The sequence below is a fragment of the Cnephaeus nilssonii genome (assembly GCF_951640355.1).
Source record: "Cnephaeus nilssonii genome assembly, chromosome: 13".
Classification (NCBI taxonomy): Eukaryota; Metazoa; Chordata; class Mammalia; order Chiroptera; family Vespertilionidae; genus Cnephaeus; species Cnephaeus nilssonii.
In genome coordinates, this window is record NC_137084.1 from 47,449,903 (window position 1) to 47,472,807 (window position 22,905).

At 42.2% G+C, this 22,905-nt stretch overlaps 1 protein-coding gene and 1 pseudogene across 4 annotated transcripts in view; one reads left to right on the top strand and one right to left on the bottom strand.

The window, feature by feature from the left end:
* The window catches only part of NARS2 (asparaginyl-tRNA synthetase 2, mitochondrial), a 127,518-nt gene that overhangs the window by 71,313 nt on the left and 33,300 nt on the right, over positions 1-22,905 (bottom strand). The gene's annotated exons all lie outside the window — the stretch shown is intronic.
* On the top strand, positions 11,100-12,026 carry LOC307109879 (phospholipid scramblase 3-like; annotated as a pseudogene). Its single transcript has one exon. The product of its transcript is annotated as a phospholipid scramblase 3-like (transcript).

Here is a 22,905-nt window from a genome sequence, read left to right on the forward strand (position 1 = left end):
TTAGTCCCAATCGGCCAGACCCCAGCAGCAAGCTTACCTACCAGTAGGAGCGTCTCCCCTTGGTGGTCAGTGCATATCATAGCGACTGGTCAACTGTCTGCCCCCTGGTGGTCAGTGCATGTCATAGCAAGCAGTTGAGCTGCCTTAGCATATCATTAGCATATTATGCTTTGATTGCTTGAACAGTTGACCGGTCACTGGACGACCAGACACTTAGCATATTAGGCTTTTATATATAGGATACTAGTGGCCCGGTGCACAAAATTCGTGCGCGGGGGTGGGGTGGGGGGTGGAGTCCCTCAGTCCAGCCTGCACTCTCTCCAATCTGGGACTCCTCGGGGGATGTCCGACTGCCGGTTTAGGCCCGATCCCTGCAGGATCGGGCCTAAACCGGCAGTCGGACATCCCTCTCACAATCCGGGACTGCTGGCTCCAGCCACTCGCCTGCCTGCCTGCCTGATCGCCCCTAACCACTCTGTCTGCCTGCCTAATCGCCCCCAACAACCCCTTCTTCCAGCCTGATCACCCCCAACTGCCCCCGCCAGCCTGTTCGCCCCCAACTGCCCCCCGCCAGCCTGCTCACCCCCAACTGCCCCCCTCGCCAGCCTGCTCGCCCCCAACTGCCGCCCCCCCCCCCCCAGCCTGATCACCTCTAACTGCCTCTGCCTCAGCCCCGCCACCATGGCTTTGTCCAGAAGGACGTCCGGAAGGTCTCCTGGTCTAATCAGCATATTACCCTTTTATTAGTATAGATAAAAAGTCTAGTTTTTTATGACTAGATCTTAGTCTTTCATTATTAGCACTTGTACAAAATGGAATCTGATCTTTTTACATCTCTTAAATCTAACATATTTATTAACCGTTTTTTGAGAGGGAGAGGGAGGGAGAGTAGGGAGGGAGAGTGAGAAACAGACAGACATCAATGTGAGATCAGCTGCCTCCTGCACACCTCCTACTGGGGATCGAGCCTGCAACCAAGCATGTGCCTTGACCTGGAATCGAACTGGCAACCTTTTGGTGCACAGGACAACGCCTAACCAACTGAGCCACACCAGCCAAGGCTAACTTATATTTAAATAGATACGAACACATCAGTACTTCATTATGCCTTCCAATGTCATGTGTAATATTTTACATACTGAAATTCATATTACTTTTTTATGAATTACTTCCTTTATTTCTCATTTATATTACAATTAATGCATTACATTAATTTTTTAAAAAACTGTGTGTATTAAGTTATATTACAAATACATTTTATTTCAGGATATTAAAGGAAAATTATAAAACATTTATTTTAAGAAGTAATTGCTCTATGATAAGCAAAATAAGCCAGTTGGAGAAAGATAAATATCACATGATCTCACTCATATGTGGGATAAAATGATCAACATAATTTGATGAACAAGAATAGATCGATCTAGAGATAAATAGTAGGGGAGGGGGGGTTTAGAGAGCAACTAAAGGACTTGTATGCATGCATATTAGCATAACCAATGGACACAGACATTGGGGCGGTAGGGGCTTGCCCGGGGTGGGAATGGCTGGGGAGGGGGTCCAATTGGGAAAAAAGGAGACATATGTAAAACTTTAGAGTCTAAAGTTTAGACAATAAAAAGAAATGCATTTCATATAAACAGTAAAAAAAAAAAAAGTAATTGCTGAGAGTTGTGCCAGCAAAAATGGTGGGATAGGTAGTTCTGAAGATCTGTCCCTCCACAGAAAAAAACTAAAATAATGAGTTAAAACCATCAGAATCAACTATAGGAACTCAAATAGTCAAAGGTTTATAGTAACCAAACAAATGCTGAATGGAGAGGAAACTTTAAAATGGTAGATTCCACCCAACAACAGCAGGCTGCACACTCTTCTCAAGTACACATGGAACACTGTCCAGGGTAGACGACATGCTAGGACAGAGTACAAGTCTCAATAAGTTTAAAACATTGAAATCATACAAATTATCTTTTTTGACTAAGATAGAATGAAACTAGAAATGTAAAATGGTGCATTACTTGGTATAACGATTTTGCTGGTTCCTTATAAAATAAAGAATAACTAATAACCTACTAATTCTACTCCTGGGTATATACCTAAAAGAATTAAACCCTGGTACTCAAATAAATACTTGTACATTAATGCTTACTACAGCACTACTCACAGTTGCCAATGGCCAAAGGTAGAAAAAACTCATATGTCCATCAACAGATAAATAGATAAACAAAATGTAATATATCTAAACAATGGAATAATATTCAGCCATTAGATAAAAATCTTACGCTAAAACATGGATAAATCTTGAAAACATTATACTAAGTAAAAGAGAGCCACAAAAGGCCACATGTTGTATAATCCTATTTATATGAAATATTTAGAACAGATACATCCATAGAGATTGATTAGTGAGAACTATGGTCTGAGGGGAGAAATGGGAAGTGATTACTTAATGGGCATGGGGTTTTCTTTTGAGGTAATGAAAATGTTTTGCAACTTGATAGAGGTGGTAGTCACATAACATTGTAAATGTACTAAATGCCATGGAAATTTACCCTGTAAAATAAATAATTTTATTTTACAGGAATTTTACCTCAATTTTTAAAGAAACATACATAAACAAGTAATTATAGGATCTGACAGGGTAAAAAACTACTAACATAGGATTGTAAATTTAAGATTCGAAATCTTAGATACTTCTGTTAGTAATGAAGAAAGAATAAAATATATGAATTAAGCATCCAACTTTGTGACCTAGCCAATTGTGATAAATTGAAAAGTTGACAAATTTGACTACATTAAAATTTAATAACGGCAGATACAGGCAAAGTTAGCGGAAGAACAACAGATTTACAAATAAAACATTTCAACACCTAAAACTGACAAGTGCTCAATGGACAGAATATATAAGTACCTCCTGCCAAGGAAATAAGAATGAGAAAACATGCACTGAGGGTCTCGGGTTTGATTCCCTAACAAGGGCACGTACCTGGGTTGTGGTTTGCTTCTGGTCAGGGAACGTGCGGGAGGCAAACACCAGGTACTAGACTGTAGTTACTAGAGAGGCCTGCGTTAGTTTAATGGCATTAATGGCTCCAATTTTCCACACCTCTCTACATCTGCACCCCTTGGCATATCACACACTAACTGTGAGCTTGGCCATGTGACTTCTTTGGCCAAGGGTACGGTAACAAAATGGACAAAAATTGTGGCTTGAAAAGTGCTTGTGCATTTTCACATTCTTTCCTGAACTATTCCACCACAGAGATCATGCCCTGATTAGCATAATAAAGGAATTTGAGTAATATTTGGAGAAGGGTCATCTCATGAGGCCATCCTAGACCAGCCAGTTCCCAACCAACCCATCAAATGACCAAGCCCCATCCAGATCAGGACCACCCAAATGAGCTGTAGAAAGAATAAATGGTTTTGCTACAGAGTGATATGATACAAGGGTCCTGCAAAGACCAATAACAATAGTTTGCTATGAATGAAAATATGTTTATCTCAACTCTATATTCCTGAGGTTAAAAAAATATACATTCTAAAAAGATGTGGTACATTTACAACATGGAATACTAAGTAGCAGTAAAAAAGAAGAATCTCTTACACTTTGAGACAGCATGGAGGGACCTGGAGTATTATGCTAAGCAAAATAAGCCTGTCAGAGAAAGACAAGTATCAAATTATCTCACTCATATGTGGAATCTAATGAACAAAATAAACTGGTGAACAAAACAGACCCAGAGACACAGAAGCATGGAACAGACTGACAAATTTCAGAGAGAAGGCGGGGATAGGTAGGAAGGGTGGGGAGAGATTAATCAAAGAACTTGTATGCATATATGCATAACCCATAGACATAGACAATAGTGTGGCGAAAACCTGGGGGAGGTTGGGGAGGGGTGGAGGGAGTCAATGGGAGAAAAAAGAGGGACATCTATAATACTTTCAACAATAAAGATAAATTTTAAAATATATATATACTTTCAGATACACGTATTTCTACAAAAACAACCACAGCCAATATACACTAAACACTACGTGCCATGCACTGTGCTAAGGAGTTTACAAGCAACCCAATGAGGTAGTATTAGTAGCTCCACTTATAGAGGAAAAAGCTGAGACACAGAGGTTAATAATTGAACTTGCTTAATGTGAGACAGAACATGAACAAAGTGGTCTGGCTCTAGAACCTCTATCCTTAGCTTCAACGTGATACTGCCACACAATATTTTCAGGAGTCACAAGAAGAGTTAACAATGGTTGATTCTGGGGAGGAAAACTAGATCACTGGGGAACAAAATTAGGATGGAATCCTTCTGTACTGTTAAAAGCTTTCTTTTGAACTATGAACTATATTAGCTATTAAAAAATAAATTTAAAATAGCATTTTAAAAAAAGTTGGATTCTGCCCTGGCCAGTGTTGCTCAGTTGGTTGGAGCATTGTCCCATATGCCAAAAGGTGTGGGTTCAATTCCCAGTCAGGGCACATAACCAAGTTGCGTGTTCGATCCCTTGTTGGGGTGTGTACTGGAGGGAACAGATCAAAGCTTCTCTCTTACACTGATATCTGTCTGTCTGTCTTTTCCTCTCTCTAAAATCATTTTTTTTAAAAAGCTGGATTCTGAGGTATTGTCAGCAATTACTAAAAGTAAACAGTATACTGGTTTTATTTCCTGTATATTCTTTAACACATAAACCATAAGGATTTTATCTTTTGTCCTATGGTAGCATGGATTTCTTTGATCAGATCAGCACCAGCAGAAAACTAAAAAAGTCAAGAACAAAGTATGAAACAAAGTTAAATATCAGGAAGATCTTAGATGGTTACAAAAGTCTATCACTGTACTACTTAAAATGAAAATAGCTGGGGCAGGCCAACAGAAGAGAAGGCCAAAGGATACTGAGTTCTTTGAGATCAAGTTTACTAGTACACATCTCGGTATGCTAAGCAACTAGCCCAGAGCTAGAGACAAGTAATTGTTCCACAAGTGCTTGTTGACTAGAAGAGTGAGGTGAAGTGTGAGCAGAGGGGTCAGGAATCGGGATCAGAGGAGACAAAGTCTGATGAGCACGCAAGGATAGCACCGAGAGCTCCTGTGGCACATTTAGCCATAAATGCTAATGCAGAGTCCTGGCTGTGCTGGTCTGCACATGCACCGTTAGTGTTATGTTTGTTTTCAAACACAGGTGCTGACAAGCAGGTAGTACAACAGAAAGAAGTTATTTCTCATGTTAACTTTCATAACTATAGTGCCTAGAAGTAGTTTCTATTAGTTTTCCAAGTAAAGCTGTAAATGGATATTTACTATGGTTTTTCTTTAATATCACCAATCATCTTAACACCTATAAGAATTTTTAAAAATACAAAATGTAGATAACATATTTTGAATATATGGTTGTTAAAGTTTAAAGTAGCTTAGAGAAAAATTTTCATTTTTTTCAGAGAAGTAAATGGAGTGACTATTATGAGTCTATCTCCCTCCTACCCATTCTGAGAAACACCTAATTTATAGATATCCTGCATAATTAATTACAGTTTTGGGCTAAATATAAAAGACATCTTTTTTCCTCTGTCCAGTATCCCAACACTATCTACCTAATTCTGATACCAACCAAACAGGAAGATTGAGAAAATATGGTAAGATAGTATTGTCAATATAATCTGACCACTACATCTTTTTCTTTCTCAAGGAAGTGACTCACTCAGTTCCAAAGAAGGCTTATATCGATATACTCTCTTACATCCCTCTGCTCTCACCCAGTTACCTCTGGGACAGCTTTATTTCCTTCTCTCTTTATGCTTGCACATCTCAAAATGACCCAAATCTATATCAAGCACTATGAGAGTTATGAGTTTTAAAGTAAAAATCAAACATAATCCTAAAAATGCCACGTTTAGTTTATTTTTAAAGGTTTCTGAAGCAAAATATTGAGCTGAGTGATAGCATTTGGTTGTTTATTGTATTGTTCTCTGTAATTTTCTGTATGTTCAAATTTACAAAAAAAACACACAAACTCACAGATCAATATTTACAAGTCTTAAAGATGTATCTCAAATATCAATACTTTTTATTTTCTTCAAGCATAAAATAAGGTGTTTCTTATTCAGTTTCACTGTTCTTGTTTTGTTTAATTACTAGTGTTCCGTAAATTTTCATTAATAGTTGCCGTATTTTATCTATCTGATGCACTAAATAGTCTTCTGGCTGCCCTGTGAATATAATTATTATATTTTTCTGAAAGGGAAAATGAATTATAAGATCCAAAATAAACCACTTAAAAATGAACTTTCCAAATTTCTAACCTTTCCAAATGAATAGATTCCTGGGTACCTGAAAGAAAACAAGACAGCTAAACATAATAAATAAAATAAAAATCGAAGTATTTTACATACTATCAAAACACCATAATGACAAAAATCAGCAAGTATGCTACAAGTAATGAGATAACAAGCATTATCTTTTTAAAATTTTATTTTATTTTTCCATCATCATTTAACCCCTCTATGCCCTCTGCCACTTCCACCCATCCGCCCTCTACACCCGTAATCACCACACTGCTGTCCATGTCCATAAGTTTTTTCTTTTTTGATCAATCCCTCCACTATCACCCCCACCACTCCTGAGCTGTCTGCCTGCTCTCTACCTATGAATCTATCTCTATTTTGTTTGGTAGTTCAGTTATAACAAGCATTCTTGATGGTTTATATTCAGAAGTATTTTTTCACAATGAACAAAAGCTCTGATTCCAAATATTTATTTCAGTGTACAGTACTTTAAGAAATGACTTTATATTCTTTTATATTCTACTAGAGGCCCGGTGCACGAAATTTGTGCACGGGGGGGGGGGGGGGGGAGGTGTTTCCCTCAGCCCAGCCTGCACCCTCTACAATCTGGGACCCCTCGAGGGATGTCCGACTGACTGCCCGTTTAGGCCCAATCTCGGACATCCCTCTCACAATCCAGGACTGCTGGCTCCAAACTGCTCGCCTGCCTGCCTTCCTGATTGCCTCTAACTGCTTCTGCCCGCCAGCCTGATCACCCCTAACCACTCCCCTGACAGCCTGATTGATTCCTAACTGCTCCTCTGCCAGCTTGTTTACCCCTAACTGCCCTCCCCTGAAGGCCTGGTCACCCCTAACTGCCCTCCTCTGCAAGCCCGGTACCCCCCAAATGCCCTTCCCTGCAGGCCCGGTCGCCCCCAACTTCCCTCCTCTGCCGGCCTGGTCATCCCTAACTGCCCTCCCCTGCAGGCTTGATCGCCCCCAACTGCCCTTCCTTGCAGGCCTGGTCCCTCCCAACTGTCCTCCCCTGCTGGCCTGATTGCCCACAACTGCCATCCCTTGCAGGCCTGGTCCCTCCCAACTGCCCTCCTCTGCTGGCCATCTTGTGTCCACATGGGGGCAGGATCTTTGACCACATGGGGGCAGCCATCTTGTGTGTTGGAGTGATGGTCAATTTGCATATTATTCTTTTATTAGATAGGATAGAGGCCTGGTGCATGGGAGGGGGCCAGCTGGTTTGCCCTGAAGGGTGTCCTGGATCAGGGTGGGGGTTCCCTTCAGGCATAGGGCGGCCTGGGCAAGGGGGCCTGTGGTGGTTTGCAGGCTGGCCACGCCCCCCAGCAACCCAAGTGGAGGCCCTGGTATCTGGGATTTATTTATCTTCTACAATTGAAACTTTGTAGCCTGGAGCGGAGCCAAGCCTTCTGCTTGCTCCTCCGTGGCGGCAGCCATTTCTGTTGGGATTTATTTATCTTCTATAATTGAAACTTTGTAGCCTTAAGCGGAGGCCTGGGCTGGCCAGGGTGTGCGGAAAGCTTGGCTTCCTCCATTGCTGGGGAAACCCAAGCCTCCCTCCTGCTCTCTCCATGGCCACAGCCATCTTGGGTTAATTTGCATACTCACCCCTGATTGGCTGATGGGTGTGGCTTGTGGGTGTAGCAGAGTGATGGATAATTTGCATATTACTCTTTTATTAGATAGGATTTCTCCCAAATAAGAGAAATTATCAAAGACAAATGTTGAAGATGGGATAAGAGTCGATGAATTATGAACCATAATTGTAAGAATCACAGAAATTACTATGGATATTCTAGAAACACCAGAAATTTACCATATTATCAATATCCTGAAGTTCCTCAGGAAAAAAACATATATTCACATCACTTTATCTGCCACAATGTAAATAAAAAATTCTTCAACTTATTCCTGGTCAATACAATTACATAACCACCAAGCTGACCTAGCAACCTCTTACCTCAGTGATTTGAGATACTATCTTTATATGTTTCCATACAAACTTGGATCTATTTCTGAGCTTTTAGTTCTATCCCATTGGTTTATTTGTGCACCAATACTACACTAATTTAATTTAGAGACTTTACAGTATATTTTAATTCTGATAACTCAAGCATTTTGAATGTATTCATTAGTATTAACATGAATGGAGACTTTTCCAAGCTCTCTTCATTGAATAATAAATTTGTGTTTTATCTCAAATGCAGATATTTCCCATATTTCCAAGCCCTACTTCAATTCATTTTTTTAGTTGCACAAATATTTACAGTGATTACTATGTGCCAGGTACTAGGCTTAATGCAGGGTTACAGTAATGAATAAGAGACATCATCCCAGAGGAACTATAATGTTTTTTATTTTCATGGGTTAACACAGTGAAACAAAAGATATTTAATATGAATCTCTCATCTTGAGTTTTTGAAACTTGTGAATATGTCTGGAGGAGGTTACGTAGACAAAGTCCCAATTTATTCACTCATGAATCAATTTGGTTTGTTAACAGCCTGAAGAAACTAACAGAACTTTCTCCAAGTTTCTTACTCCTTTAGATGTACTAATTTTTCCAAAAATAACTAGCTCACAGATTCATGAAAGAACTACCTGCTGCTCATTTTAATGGCTGAGGATGGGTGGATGGGTGGGTGGTTATACCAACCATGTGTTCACAGAAAATAACTCACAAGCAGTATCCTGGCCACCCACACTGAAAAGCCAGTCAATACCACTACACACCTATTAGAACACTGAATGCTGTTGAGGATGTGGAGCAATAGAAACTCTCATTCATTTCTGGTAGGAATGTAAAAGATACAGCCACTTTGGAAGATAGTTTGGTGGTTCCTTATAAAACTAAAAATACTCTTGCCATTACCCAAAGAGCTGAAAACTTACATCCACATGAAAACCTGCACACAGATGTTTATGGCAGCTTAATTCACAATTGCCAAAACTTGGAAGCGACCAAGATGTCCTTCAGTACGGCAATGGGTAAATAAACTATGGTACATCCAGATAATAAAATATTATTCAATACTAAAAAGAAATAAGCTATCAAGCCATGAAAAGACATGGAGGAAACAAGTGCATATTACTAAGTGAAAGAAGCAATTCTGAAAAGACTACATACTACATGAGTACAACTACAACTGACCCTTGAACTGCACAGATCCACTTATATGTAAAATCCTATCTGTGTTGTTCAAGGACTGACTATATTTCCATCCATGGTTGGGAATCCACCTGGGTATGAGGAGGGTGAACTTAAGTTATTATGCAGATTTTCAACTGTGTGCTAGGTCAGTACCCCTAACCCCCACATTGTTCAAGGGTCAACTGTATATAACATTCTGGAAAAGACAAACTATGGAGATAATTAAAAGATCAGTGGTTGCCAGGGGCTGGGAGGAGAGGGATGAATAGGCAGAACATGGAAGGTTTTTAGAGCCGTGAAACTATTCCATATGACACTATAATAGTGGATACATGCCATTATACATTTATCCAAACATGGAGAATATACAACACACAGTGAATCCTAATGTAAACTATGGACTTTGGGTGACAATGTTGCATTAATGTAGGGGAAGCATGTCAAACTGTGGCTGATAAACAATGTAGGGTAATCCTAATATATATAAAAACCCAGGTGCCGTCACGAACGGAGGGATGATGGAACACCAGGCTAGGGAGCTGAGGGAGCGGGAGCTGATCAATCAGTGGCACAGCAGTGACTGGCAAGTGGCTGGAAGGCAGACCTCTTGGTCCCTCCTCCTGGCCCTCAGACTCCAATCAATCGGTGGCAGAGGCAGGGTGGAACTGGGGACTGGCTCCCTTAGTAGTCCTGCAGGTTCAATCTCAAGAGGACAGGCCAGGCACCAATGGACCAGTGCTGCCAGTCTCCTAGAACTTGGCCTCGGGCACTGCGGCCACTTCCCCTCTCTAGACGCTCCACAAGGAAGAAAGGATGTTGCCAGCAGTGCCAGAGGCAACCAGTGGTGACTGCTCTCCCCGTGCTTCCTCCAGGTCACTCGAGCCCGCCCCGCTCCAGATGAATTGTGATCACTGCACAAGGAAGGAATGTAGTAAAAAAAAAAAAACTGATGACCAAGGGCCCGCCTCCATGAGGTCTCGGGAGCCTCCGAGTGCTGGGCACCCCAACTATTTTAGGGGCTTCAGGTGAGCGGGGAACACAGAGGGGTCAGGAAACCTCCCTGGAGGTTGGGCCATCAGTCTGATCGCGGATCCATCTGTCCTGCCGTCTGCCAACAGCCGCCTCCGTGGAGAATGGGAGAACAAAGGGAGTGGGCAGTTCTGCAAACCCCAGAGGGAACCCAGGGTCCCAGGTACTCTGTCCTGCCTGCTGACACTTTCGATTTCTCCTGAGTCAGAGGCGCCACCCAAAGACCCTAGGCGGGCACCTGGTGCAGCCGCCTTTTGGCACAGCCACCTCTCGGCATTTGCCTGTTCGTCTTTGCGTCTGTCAGGCTGTCCCCGAGCTTGTCTCCACTTCTAGAACTAAGCTTCTGATATAGCGACAACCTGCAAACCCTCATCCCTTTCCTATGGCAGGATAATTGCCCCCCACAGGCTACACCCCTTCATCCCCTCCTCCCTACCCTGTGACCGCTGGGTACCCGGAGCAGGTGCAGCATCCTGGGCCTGGACCGGCGCCAGTGCCCACCCACGTGCCTACTCCTGCGCCCGGCTTCGCTCTCTTCCCCTCACCCGGCCGGTGCCCTGGGGCCTCCTCCTGCCCACCTCTTGCCACTGCCCAGGGTGCCTCTGGCCTTGAATTTTTGGTGCTGACTGATCAAATCCTGATTCACCAGAGGGCTGCACTAGTGGAAATGCTCCTAGGCTGGGAGACAAGTAACCGGTATGAACTGCGCTCAGGGGCTGGACAGCCCCTGGGTCAGGCGGCTGAAGAGAGCAACTTCTGTGTACGCCTGTGCTGCTGGGCCCGCCGGCTCATTTGTGTCTGTCTGGTGGACTCCAGGGACCAAGAGATGGAAGTACAGTCGCCACCAGGCACCACCATTGGCCATGTGCTGCAGACCTGGCATCCCTTCCTCCCCAAGTTCTCCATTCAAGATGCTGATTGCCATACGATCCTGCGAGTGCTGGGGCCCTGCTGGACCTGTGGCTGTGGCACAGACACCAACTTTGAGGTGAAGACTCCGGATGAGTCCCACAGTGTGGGCCGCATCAGCAAGCAGTGTTGGGGCGGGGGGAGGGGGGCGGGGGGTGCTGCTCCAAGAAGCCCTCATGGATGCAGATGACTTTGGCTTGCAGTTCCCGCTAGATCTGGACGTGAGAGTGAAGGCTGTACTGCTGGGAATCACATTCCTCATTGACTACATGTTCTTCGAGAAGCGAGGAGGCACTGGGCCCTCTGCCATCACCAGTTAGACGGCATCTCAGGGGGAGGACCATCACCTCAGCCAGAACTCAAGATGGTCGCCTGCCTGGCCCCTCCTCAGTGGCAGCCCCTTTCCTCCGTGTACACTGCAGAGGACAGACAGGGATGCCTAAGAGGCTGGGGCCATGGTGCCCCATCCCTACCTACTCCCCTGGCCTCCTCCACTGTGGCCCCCACAGAAGGGCATGTATGAGAGCCCTTCCCCTTACCACTGTCTCCGGCATATCGGCACACAGGCATATCGGCTTTCAAACTTGCCCTACTCACTTCCTCTCACCCCCTTCCAGGGCCTCTGCTCTGGATGGGGCCTTGAGAATCCAGGGCTCTGAGGTTTTATAACAGAGCTGGGGTGGGAAAGGGGAAAGAGCACCAAAGATGGCTGATATGGCCACCCACCTCTGCCTCAGCTTGACCAATTAGTTCAGCCTCAGAACGTGGCACTCAAGAGGGGATCCCTACTTCCAGCAGTGGCTCTAGGGTCTCGGCCCCAGTGCCAACCTCCTCTCCCCTTAACCCTCCCCACAGCTGGTGCTTGCTGCAGCTCCGTGTGCCTTACTTAACCACCCCTTCCTTCCCTGTTCCTACAAAGGAGGCTGCATCTTTGTATGTTATATTCATATAAACTTTGTAACGTTTTGGGGAAAAAAAAAAAAAAGATGACCAAGAGAATGCCGCAGTCAGCGTCTGGAGTCTGACTCAAGAGAATGGAGAGAAGGGAGAATTCCGTAAGTTGGCCAATGCCAAGATATTTCTGAGTGACTGCCTGGTGTGTGACAGTTATGTGACCGCAGAGGAAGGAGTTTAAGTTTCTTAGCAGTAGTAAGGAGCAGCGAGCAGGCGGGCAGTAAGAAGCGAAGGGTTTCAGACTGTGAGAGAGATTTCCAACTGTCAGCTTAGGTCCGTTCCCCTGTGGAACAGGCCTAAGCCGGCAGGCGGACATCCCCTGAGGGTCCCAGACTATGAGAGGGTGCAGGCCAGGCTGAGGGGCCCTCCCAGTGTATGAATTTCGTGCACCAGGCCTCTAGTCCTATATAATAAAAGGCTAATATGCAAATCAACCGAACAGCGGAACGACAGGTCGCTATGATGCACACTGACCACCGGGGGCAGACGCTCAATGCAGAATCTGCCCCCTGGTGGTCAGTGCGCTCCCACAGGGGGAGTGCTGCTCAGCCAGAAGCCCTGAGCCAGGTTCATGGCTGGCGAGTGCAGTGGTGGTGGTGGGAGCCTCTCCTGCCTCCGCGGTAGCACTAAGCCATCAGTCGGACATCCCCCAAGGGCTCCCAGACTGCGAGAGGGCACAGGCTGGGCTGAAGGACTGCCCCACCCCAAGTGCATGAATTTTGTGCACTGGGCCTCTATTCAACTTTAACATCTGTACCACTCAGGTGTGGGATGTTGATAATGGGGGAGGCTATATATGTGTGGGGCAGGGGTATATGGGAAATATTTATATCTTTGCTTAATTTTGCTGTCATCCTAAAACTGTTCTGAAAAGTAAAGTCTGTTTTAAAAAGCCAGCCAACATATGGATCTCTATGATAAATATGCTATATCATTCATTTGCCAAGAGAAATTATCTCATTTCTATCAGTCTCAGCAAATGTAAACGAGATCAAGAATTCAGCCCTAGCCGGTTTGGCTCAGTGGATAGAGCGTCAGCCTGCGGACTGAAGGGTCCCAGGTTCGATTCCGGTCAAGGGCATGTACCTTGGTTGCGGGCACATCCCCAGTAGGGGGTGTGCAGGAGGCAGCTGGTTGATGTTTCTCACTCTCTATCCCTCTCCCTTCCTCTCTGTAAATGGTCAATAAAATATATTAAAAAAAAAAAAGAATTCAGACAATGCTGGTAGCACCAGCAAGCTGAGGAGGTCGTTGTATTCACAGAGGGTACAACTTGATCTTCACTCTGCCTTCTTTACTGCAAAGATGAGACTCAGACAGGAATGTAGGTTGTTTTTACATATTTTACACTTTATAAATGTGCCCAGAGGCTTCAGAATTAAATGATAAAACCAATAAACAGATACTGAGGAATAGGACTTACTTAATTATCACCACATTATCTAAAACATCCCTTATTAGGAACTTTGAGACATACTATACTAGCAATCCTATCTAATAAAAGAGTAATATGCAAATTAACCATCACTCCGCTACACCCACAAGCCAATTAGGAGCGAGTATGCAAATTAACCCCAACCAAGATGGTTGTGGCCACAGAGTGAGCAGGAGGGAGGCTTGGGTTTCCCCAGCGATGGAGGAAGCCAAGCTTTCCACACACCCTGGCAGGCCCAGGCCTGCACTCAAGGCTACAAAGTTTCAATTATAGAAGATAAATAAATCCCAACAAAAATGGTGGCAGCCAAGGAGCTGGAAAGAGCAGGAGGCTAGGATTGCCCCCGGCAATGGAGGAAGCCAAGCTTTCTGCACACCCTGGCCGGCCTAGGCCTCCCCTTAAGGCTACAAAGTTTCAATTATAGCAGATAAATAAATCCCAACAGAAATGGCTGCTGCCATGGAGCGAGCAGGAGGCTTGGCTCCGCTCCAGGCTACAAAGTTTCAATTGTAGAAGATAAATAAACACCAGATACCAGGGCCTCCGCTTCGGTTGCCGGGGGGCATGGCCAGCCTGCAAACCACCACAGGCCCCTTGCCCAGGCCGCCCCATGCCTGAAGGGAACCCCCACCCTGATCCGGGACACCCTTCAGGGCAAACCAGCTGGCCCCCACCCGTGCACCAGGCCTCTATCCTATCTAATAAAAGAGTAATATGCAGATTGACCATCACTTCAAAACACAAGATGGCTGCCCCCATGTGGTCAAAGATCCTGCCCCCATGTGGACACAAGATGACCACCACAAGATGGCCAGCAGGGGTGGGAAGTTGGGAGGGACCAGGCCTGCAAGGGAGGGCAGTTGGGGGCGATCAAGCCTGCAGGGGAGGACAGTTAGGGGTGACCAGGCCGGCAGAGGAGGGAAGTTGGGGGCGACAGGGCCTGCAGGGAAGGGTAGTTGGGGGGACCCAGCCTGCAGGGGAGAGCAGTTGGGGGGGACCAGGCCTGCAGGGGAGGGCAGTTAAGGGTGATCAGGCCTTTAGGGGAGGGCAGTTGGCAAACAGGCTGGCAGGGGAGCAGTTAGGCATCAATCAGGCTGTCAGGGGAGTGGTTAGGGGGTAATCAGGCTGGCAGGCAGAAGCAGTTAGGGGCAATCAGGAAGGCAGGCAGGCAAGCAGTTGGGAGCCAGTAGTCCTGGATTGTGAGAGGGATGTCCGAGATCGGGACTAAATGGGCAGTCAGACATCCCTCAAGGGGTCCCAGGTTGTAGAGGGTGCAGGCTGGGCTGAGGGATACCGCCCCCCCCCCCCCCCCGTGCACGAATTTCGTGCACCAGGCCTCTAGTAAGGAATATAACCTCACAGGATATAAACAAAAAATTCAATTTCTACACATGTTAAAACTCTTAAAAAGGCAGATTTTGATGCAGGAGTTAGCAAGGTTTAAGGCACTGTAAAAATTGATAATTTACTTATGAGACCCAAAGAGTATTATGTTTCTACTAAAAGTGTTTGCAAAAATACTACTAAAAGCCTGCTAATGTTATCTTTTGTTCTGTAGTTTTTCTATTGCAATATGCAACACACATGAAGAAAAGTACAGAAATGTACAGCTTGACAATTTATCACAAAATAAATGCCTATGTGACTACTTCCCACATCACAAGATAGAACATAACAACAACTGGGAAGACTAGTGTCCCATCCCTCAATAATTCCTCTTTCCTCCCCAAAGGTAACTGTTACTCTGATCATCAAAACACTATATTACTTTTCTAAGAAGAAAAAACTAAGCCCAAAGTTAGCTGAAGGAAGAAAATAAATATCTGAGTGAAAATAAATAAAATAGAATCTAAAAAAAATAGAAAAGACTGATAAAACCAAGAGCTGGTTTTTTAAAAAAGATAAACAAAATAGACAAACTATTAGCTAGACTTAACAAGAAAAAAAAAGGGAGGACTCAGATTCCTAGAAACATACAACACACTGAATTAAGAAGAAATAGAAAATTTGAACAAACCAATTACTAGTAAGGAGATTAAATCAATAATAAAAACCTCTCAACAAAGAAAAGTCAAGGACCAAGTGGCTTCACTGGTAAATTCTACCAAACATTTAAGGAAGAACTAATAACAATCCTTCTCAAACTCTTCAAAAAATATAATAAGTAAGAGTAGGGAACACTTCCAAACTCATTTTTTTTAGAGGGAGTGTTACCCTGAAAATACCAAAGCCAGACAAGGAAAATACAAGAAAAGAAAATTACACACCAATATTCCTGATGAACATAGATGTAAAAACCCTTAACAAATATTAGAAAACCAAATTAAACAATACATTCAAAGAGTCATACACCATGGTCAAGTGGGATTTATTTCAGGGACCCAAAGATGGTTCTACATCTGCAAATCAATCAATGTGATACAGCATATTAACAAAATGAAGGTTGAAAATCATATGATCATCTCAATAGGCTCAGGAAAAGAATTTCTCAAAACTCAACATCTTTTCATGACAAAAAGTCTCAACAAATTGGGTTTAGAGGGGAATGTACCTCAACACAATACAGGCCATATATGACAAGCCTTTATGTTGTAACAGCTAACAACATACTCAATGGTGAAATACTAAAAGCCTTTCCTCTAAACTCAGGAATAAGATGAGGATGCCCACTTCACTATTTTTATTCATCACAGTATAGGAAGTTCTAGCCAGAACATTTAGACAAGAAAAAAAAAAAAAAAAGGCATCCAAATCAGAAAGGAAATAAAACTGTCACTATTTGCAGATGACATATTATATATAGAAAGCCTTAAAGACTCCACCCAAAAACTATTGGAACTAATAAATGCATTCAATAAAACTACAGGATACAAAATCACATATAAAAAGTCAATCCTAGCTGGTTTGGCTCAGTGGATAGAGTGTTGGCCTGCAGACCGAAGGGGCCTGGGTTCAATTCCAGTCAAGGGCACTCATCTCAGTTGCAGGTTCAATCCCCGGCCCCATTTGGGGCGGTGCGAAAGGCAACCAATAGGAGTGTCTCTCTCACATCAATGTTTCTCTCTCGCTGTCTCTATCCCTTCCTTCCCCTCTCTCTAAAAATCAATGAAAAGATATCCTCAGGTGAGGATTAACAAAAAAATAAAAATAAATAAATAAATGTGTTTCTATACACCACCAACAATCAGAAAGAGGAATAAAGATAATGATGTTTTTTTAACATCCAGTGTGACAAAACGGAAGCACACATACAGCACTTGTGCTGCACACTTAAGTGTAGTTGCTGTCTCAAGGAAAAGCGCTGATCTGATTGTGTGAGCTGAGAGTTGGGAAAGCTGCTTTATTTCATGGAACACCAATTTTACTTGAAAGAGTGACTGACATAATTATTCAGTTTGGATATTTGGCTGACCTTTTCTCAAAACTGAATGAAGGGAGTTATCACAGCAGGGAAAACAACTGACAGCATTTTTAAACAATGATAAAATGTGAGCTTTTTAAACAAAAATTGGGATTTTGGAAAATGTGAATCTATCTACCCTTGTGAACTTGATAGCTCCCCAATCTTTAAAGACTTTTTAAAATGAGATTGAGAGTGTTATTAATGAATGTGATTTTTGATACTGTATAAAATGAAATGCATCAACAATTAAAAGGTCTGTGCAACTCAGATTACCAATATTACCCAAGTAAGTGTATGGTGCTACAAAATCCTGGATAGTTAAAGATACACTCAAACTGTAAGCTACACAAAGGATTTCAATGTAATGGAGTATGAAAGGATGAAAATATACCTGCTATAGTAAGTACTGGGAAGACTATTCCAGGCACAAGCAATAGCCAGCAAGAGAGATCAGTACATTATGATGCTAGTACAGATTCTACATTGCAACTAATCTTTAAGAAACTAACATTTGTTGAGTTGTGGTATCTTATCAAAGAACAGGCACAATAATCTGAAAAGGCTATTAAAATACTCCTTTTTCCAACTACATAGCTATATGAGGCTAGATTTTCTTAACATACGTCATCCAAAACAAAAGACTGCAACAGGTTGAATGCAGACAGAAGAGAATCCAGATGTCTTATATTAGTGCAAATATGTAAAATACCACTTTTCTCACTAATTCTTTTTAGTTTAGAAAATATATATATTCATCTTTCATAAAAATATTTATGCTAAATATAATGAGTTTATAACAATTAATTTTAAATGAAGTAATAAATATTTAAAATTTTGTCTCAGATTTGATTTCTAATATGCAAATATCAAGAATAAAACTCACATAAACAAAAGCTCTTCAGGATCCTTTTTAGTGTAAAAGAGTAGAGAACTGCTGTACCAAAACACTCATCTCCCCTAACAGGAAGCAAAATGAGTTTCTTAACACAATCAAGGACTAAACAAAGCCTTAATAAATAGAAGGTGGCCAAATGGAAGACATTACAGGCAGAGTCTCATGGTCTTCAATACTTCTGAAAACTTCTAATCAAACCTCAAGCCTCCTGCCAGAGTGATCTTTATAAAACTGAAATTTTGATTACTTTAAAAACAGTGCAAAAATTCTTTGATGGTTCCCCATATCCTCCCTTGAACTAGTATAAAAGAAACTTCATTTTCTGGCATTTACCTCTCTCTAATTCATACTCACATTGTACACTCTAGTTATGTTTAACTGTAAAATGTTCTCATTGCCCAGCCGGTGTTGCTTAGTGGTTCACTGACCTATGAACCAGGATGTCACGGTTCGATTCCTGGTCAAGGAACAATCCCAAGTTGCCAACTCAGTCCCGAGTGGGTGGCGTGCAGGAGGCAGCCAATCAATGATTCTCTCTCATCATTGCTCATCATTGATGTTTCTATCCCTCTCTCCCTCTCCCTTGCTCTCTGAAATACACACACACACACACACACACACACACACACACACACACAGTGAGTGGCCAGATTATTATGATCTCTGAACGCATAATAATCTGGCCACTCAGTGTGTGTGTGTGTGTGTGTGTGTGTGTGTGTGTGTGTGTGTGTATTGGGCAGTCAGGGGAAGTGTGTGTGTGTGTATTTCAGAGAGCAAGGGAGAGGGATAGAAACATCAATGATGTGTGTGTGTGTACACACACACACACACACACACATATATACACATACATATATATATGTGTGTGTATATACACACACACACACACACATATATATATACACATACATATATGTGTGTGTGTGTGTGTGTGTGTGTATACACACACACACACACACACACGTATACATGAGGCCCGGTGCATGAATTCATGCATGGGTGAGGTCCAGCCAGCCTGGCCAGGCGGAGAGGACATGGGCAGTTGGCTGGCCTGCCTGCTGGTCAAACTCCTGGCCGAGGGGACAATTTGCATATTAGCCTTTTATTATATAGGATATACACTGAGTGGCCAGATTATTATGATCTCTGAACACATAATAATCTGGCCACTCAGCATATATATATATATATATATATATACACACACACACACATATATATATATAAAAGTTCTCATTAACTTCTGGGTTTTCATACACAGTATATGCTCCCTCTCCCCAGAGGTCTACCCACTCTGTGCCTAGGCTAGGAAAGATGACCTTCCTATGTACTTCCATACTAACCTGCATATACCTGTCATTCATCCATCCAGGCATTGTACTAGACTCTGGAGACAGAATAATGAATAAGACAATTCCCTTTAAGAGCTTCCATTGTCTAATGGGGAACAAAGAAAATGAACATGCAAAGAAACAAGATGTTGGGATAAGTGAGTCAGGGATGGGTGGAGTGGGGAGGGGCAGCTCTCTGAAGCACCAACATGCAAGCAGAAACCTAAAGGATGAGAATGCATTTGGGATACTCTGTACTGAGAAGAATATTCCAGGAACAAAGAACAACCATGAGAACAGGAGGTGGGAAGGGGGCTTCACATATTCGAGGAGTAGAAGGTAGGTTACTATAGCTTGAGAAGATCAAGCATGAGTGTGTTAAAAGGCTCTGTTGGAGAGGTAAGCAGGAGTGAGATCACTGTAGTGCCTTTATAAATCACGATAAGGAGTTTCGATTTTTAAGAACACAGAGTAACCACTGAAATGTTTTAAGCAGAGTTGTGGAATATGTATTAAGATTACGCTAGTGTCTGAGAAGAGACTAGATAATAGGAAAAAAGACAGTGGCTTGAATTAGACAGGTAACGTTGGAAATAGAAATGGAGGGGTTGAGGATTTATGGTTAGCTAAGTCAATAGAATGTACTGATAAATTAGATGTGGGGTTAGAGAAGACAGCAGGGGATGCATGAATTAAGTTTCACTTCTAGGTTCTTAACTTAAGCAATTGAGGAGGTAGCAGTGACTTTTATTGTGAAAGACGAGAAGCCAAAGAGGCTTTGGAGGGAAGAAATTGAGCTATATTTAAGACATATTATGTTTGAATGTATATTGGACATAACAGGAAAAATGTCAAATAGGCAATTGCTTCAACAAATCTGCAGCTCAGAAAAAGGCTGGAGCTAGAGGTAATAATTTGTAGTTATCACCCAACCAATGTGTCTCAGTGGTTGAACATCAACCCATGAACCAGCAGGTCACGGTTTGATTCCTGGTCAGAGCACATACCCGAGTTGTGGGCTCGATCCCCAGTAGGAGGCATGCAGGAGGCAGCCGCACATCATCACTGATGTTTCTCTCTCTCCCTCTCCCTTCTTCTCTCTGATTAAAATCAATAAAAACATATTTTTTAAAAAATTTAGTTCTCAGTATTTAGGTGGTACACAAAGCCTTGGAACTGGGTAAGATTACTGGGGTAAAGATGACAGATTAGTGCTTCTCAATGGTGATGATAATATTCCCTAATAAATATACTGGAAATTATAGGGGCATTCAGTGGGCAGGAGTCAAGGTTGTCTGTAATATGTACAAAGTCCTACATAACTAAGACTTTTCCTGCAATCTCCCAACTTTCTAATGTTCTGCTAGAGATTCATATAAATAATGGGTATAAAATTATCAATCAAACAAATAAAGTTTAGAGCTACCTGATAAACAGAGTCATTACTTCTATCTAATTTATATACTGGATCTTGGTATAAGATTTTGTTTGGGAAAGACTTCTGAGCAAAAACATTTGAAAATCACAATGGATTATTTTAAAGTCCCTCCTACTCTTAATATTCTGATTCAACTAAACTTTCCAAGATTATATACAGTTTATTAGTGCAACACAATTTAATGTAGTCTTTCTCCATTCTGTATAAGAAAAAAAATTTTTTTGCCAGCTTTTTCTGCCACTGGAAAACAGAAAATGCAGAGCCAAGAAAAGGGAAACCAAGAACTACCAAAAATGTTTAAATGTATGTATCCCAGTGAGTTTCATTATCATGGAGGTCTAAAATCCTTCTGTTTCTTTGAGGATTTCCAAGAAAAGATTAAATAAATATTTTGAATTGCCCTCCAGTTATCTGTTCTCATAGCAGAATAGAGCTGAGTAATTTTAAAATCTCAAGGGAATGAAACAGAAAAACCCACACAAATCTGACTCCGCCTTGTGTAAAATTGCAGCAGGGAGAGGGTAAACAGCAGTTAACTGAAGAGTGGAAAGGAATATAATCAACAATGGAAAATTCATTTGATTGCCATAGGTACTGATGCACCCACATCTATTTTATCTCCTTTCACTCTTTTTCCATCTTCTACTTTACCCTCCTACCCGCACATTTTCCTCTATTCTATTTACTCATAATTCCAGAAAGGAAAAGTTGAGAGCAGAATGCATAAAAATGAAGCACGGCACAGAAACCTATAAAAGGTCTAAAATCAAAACTGCATGCCGTTGCCTTAATCTGCAATGTCCTTTAAAGAACGAGGGAAAAGAGCGTACTCACCACCTGTAAGCTCCACATAACCAGGGAATATCCTCATTTCTTCCTTTATTCCACCTGAGGCTTTTATAGAGGCTCTGCCTTTCATGATACACATGATAAAGAATTAAAGAACCTTTGAGGTAGATGAGAACTTAATACAACTTTCCTTTTACCTATATTTAAAAAGGACCCTGAAGCTTTAAAATGTCGTGTTAAACATTAAGCCAAATGGCATACAACACCAGTTTTTGGCAAGACCAGTCAGAGAATCCAGATTCTTCAGCTTCTAGAACATTCATCTTCCTAATATACCAGGCTGTTCCCCTATTTTTTTCCTTGTGCAAAAGGAATAATGCTACAGGATTCAAAATGCTTTTATAAAAAAGTATATCAGTCTTTCCTAAGTATGGAATTCTGATCATGTAAAACAAAACATAGGCTCCAAAGATTTGTGGTTTGGTCATTTTATGTTCCCCATTGAGTTGTGTCTCAAAGGGGGCTGCTATCACGCTATAGAAATTGCCCTGGCATGCCGTCAGAATGTTATCTCGCTTATAACTAACGCCTAGGGAAACAGGCTCCAAAAACTGCATTCTATATTGCTGGTTATGTTAGTTTTGAGACTTTCTTATTATTAACAAGTTACCTAAGTAGGCCTTTTGCTGGTCTAATAATTTCTAATGTTTCCATACTTTGTAACCGTTACAAATGTGTGTGTGTGTGTGTGTGTGTGTGTGTGTGTATACACTGAACTTCTAGTATAAAAATAAATCTTTCTTAAAATAAGGATCCATTTACATTCCAGAACACCCACTAACCAGAACACCCACTCTCAGCCCTGAGAAAGGTTTCATTTGGGCAACTATTTGGTCAGCAGGAAAGGAGCTGTTAGCTCAGACTATTTGTAAACAGTCTGCTTTCCTGCTGAGAAAGTGAGAATGAACAAGGCAAGGGAAGAACCAAGGGCCCAGTGAGGCTGGAACAAAACAAAAGGTGATTTTTTTTTCTTTCATAAGAGAAACAATGCAAACTGCGAAAAGTCAGATTTGCTGCCAAATGTGAAGGGGTACGGAAAAAGGTACCAAACATTTTCCTATCATTCACAAAATATTGATTTTGGCTTATTAGTTGTCAGAATGGGTTAAAGATGGATCGGAGGTGTCCCAGACCATTATCTATCTTCTCACCTCATTTTCTAGACCCTTCTGTGAAAGTGAATAAAGGAAACCTTATGTAAAATGGAGTG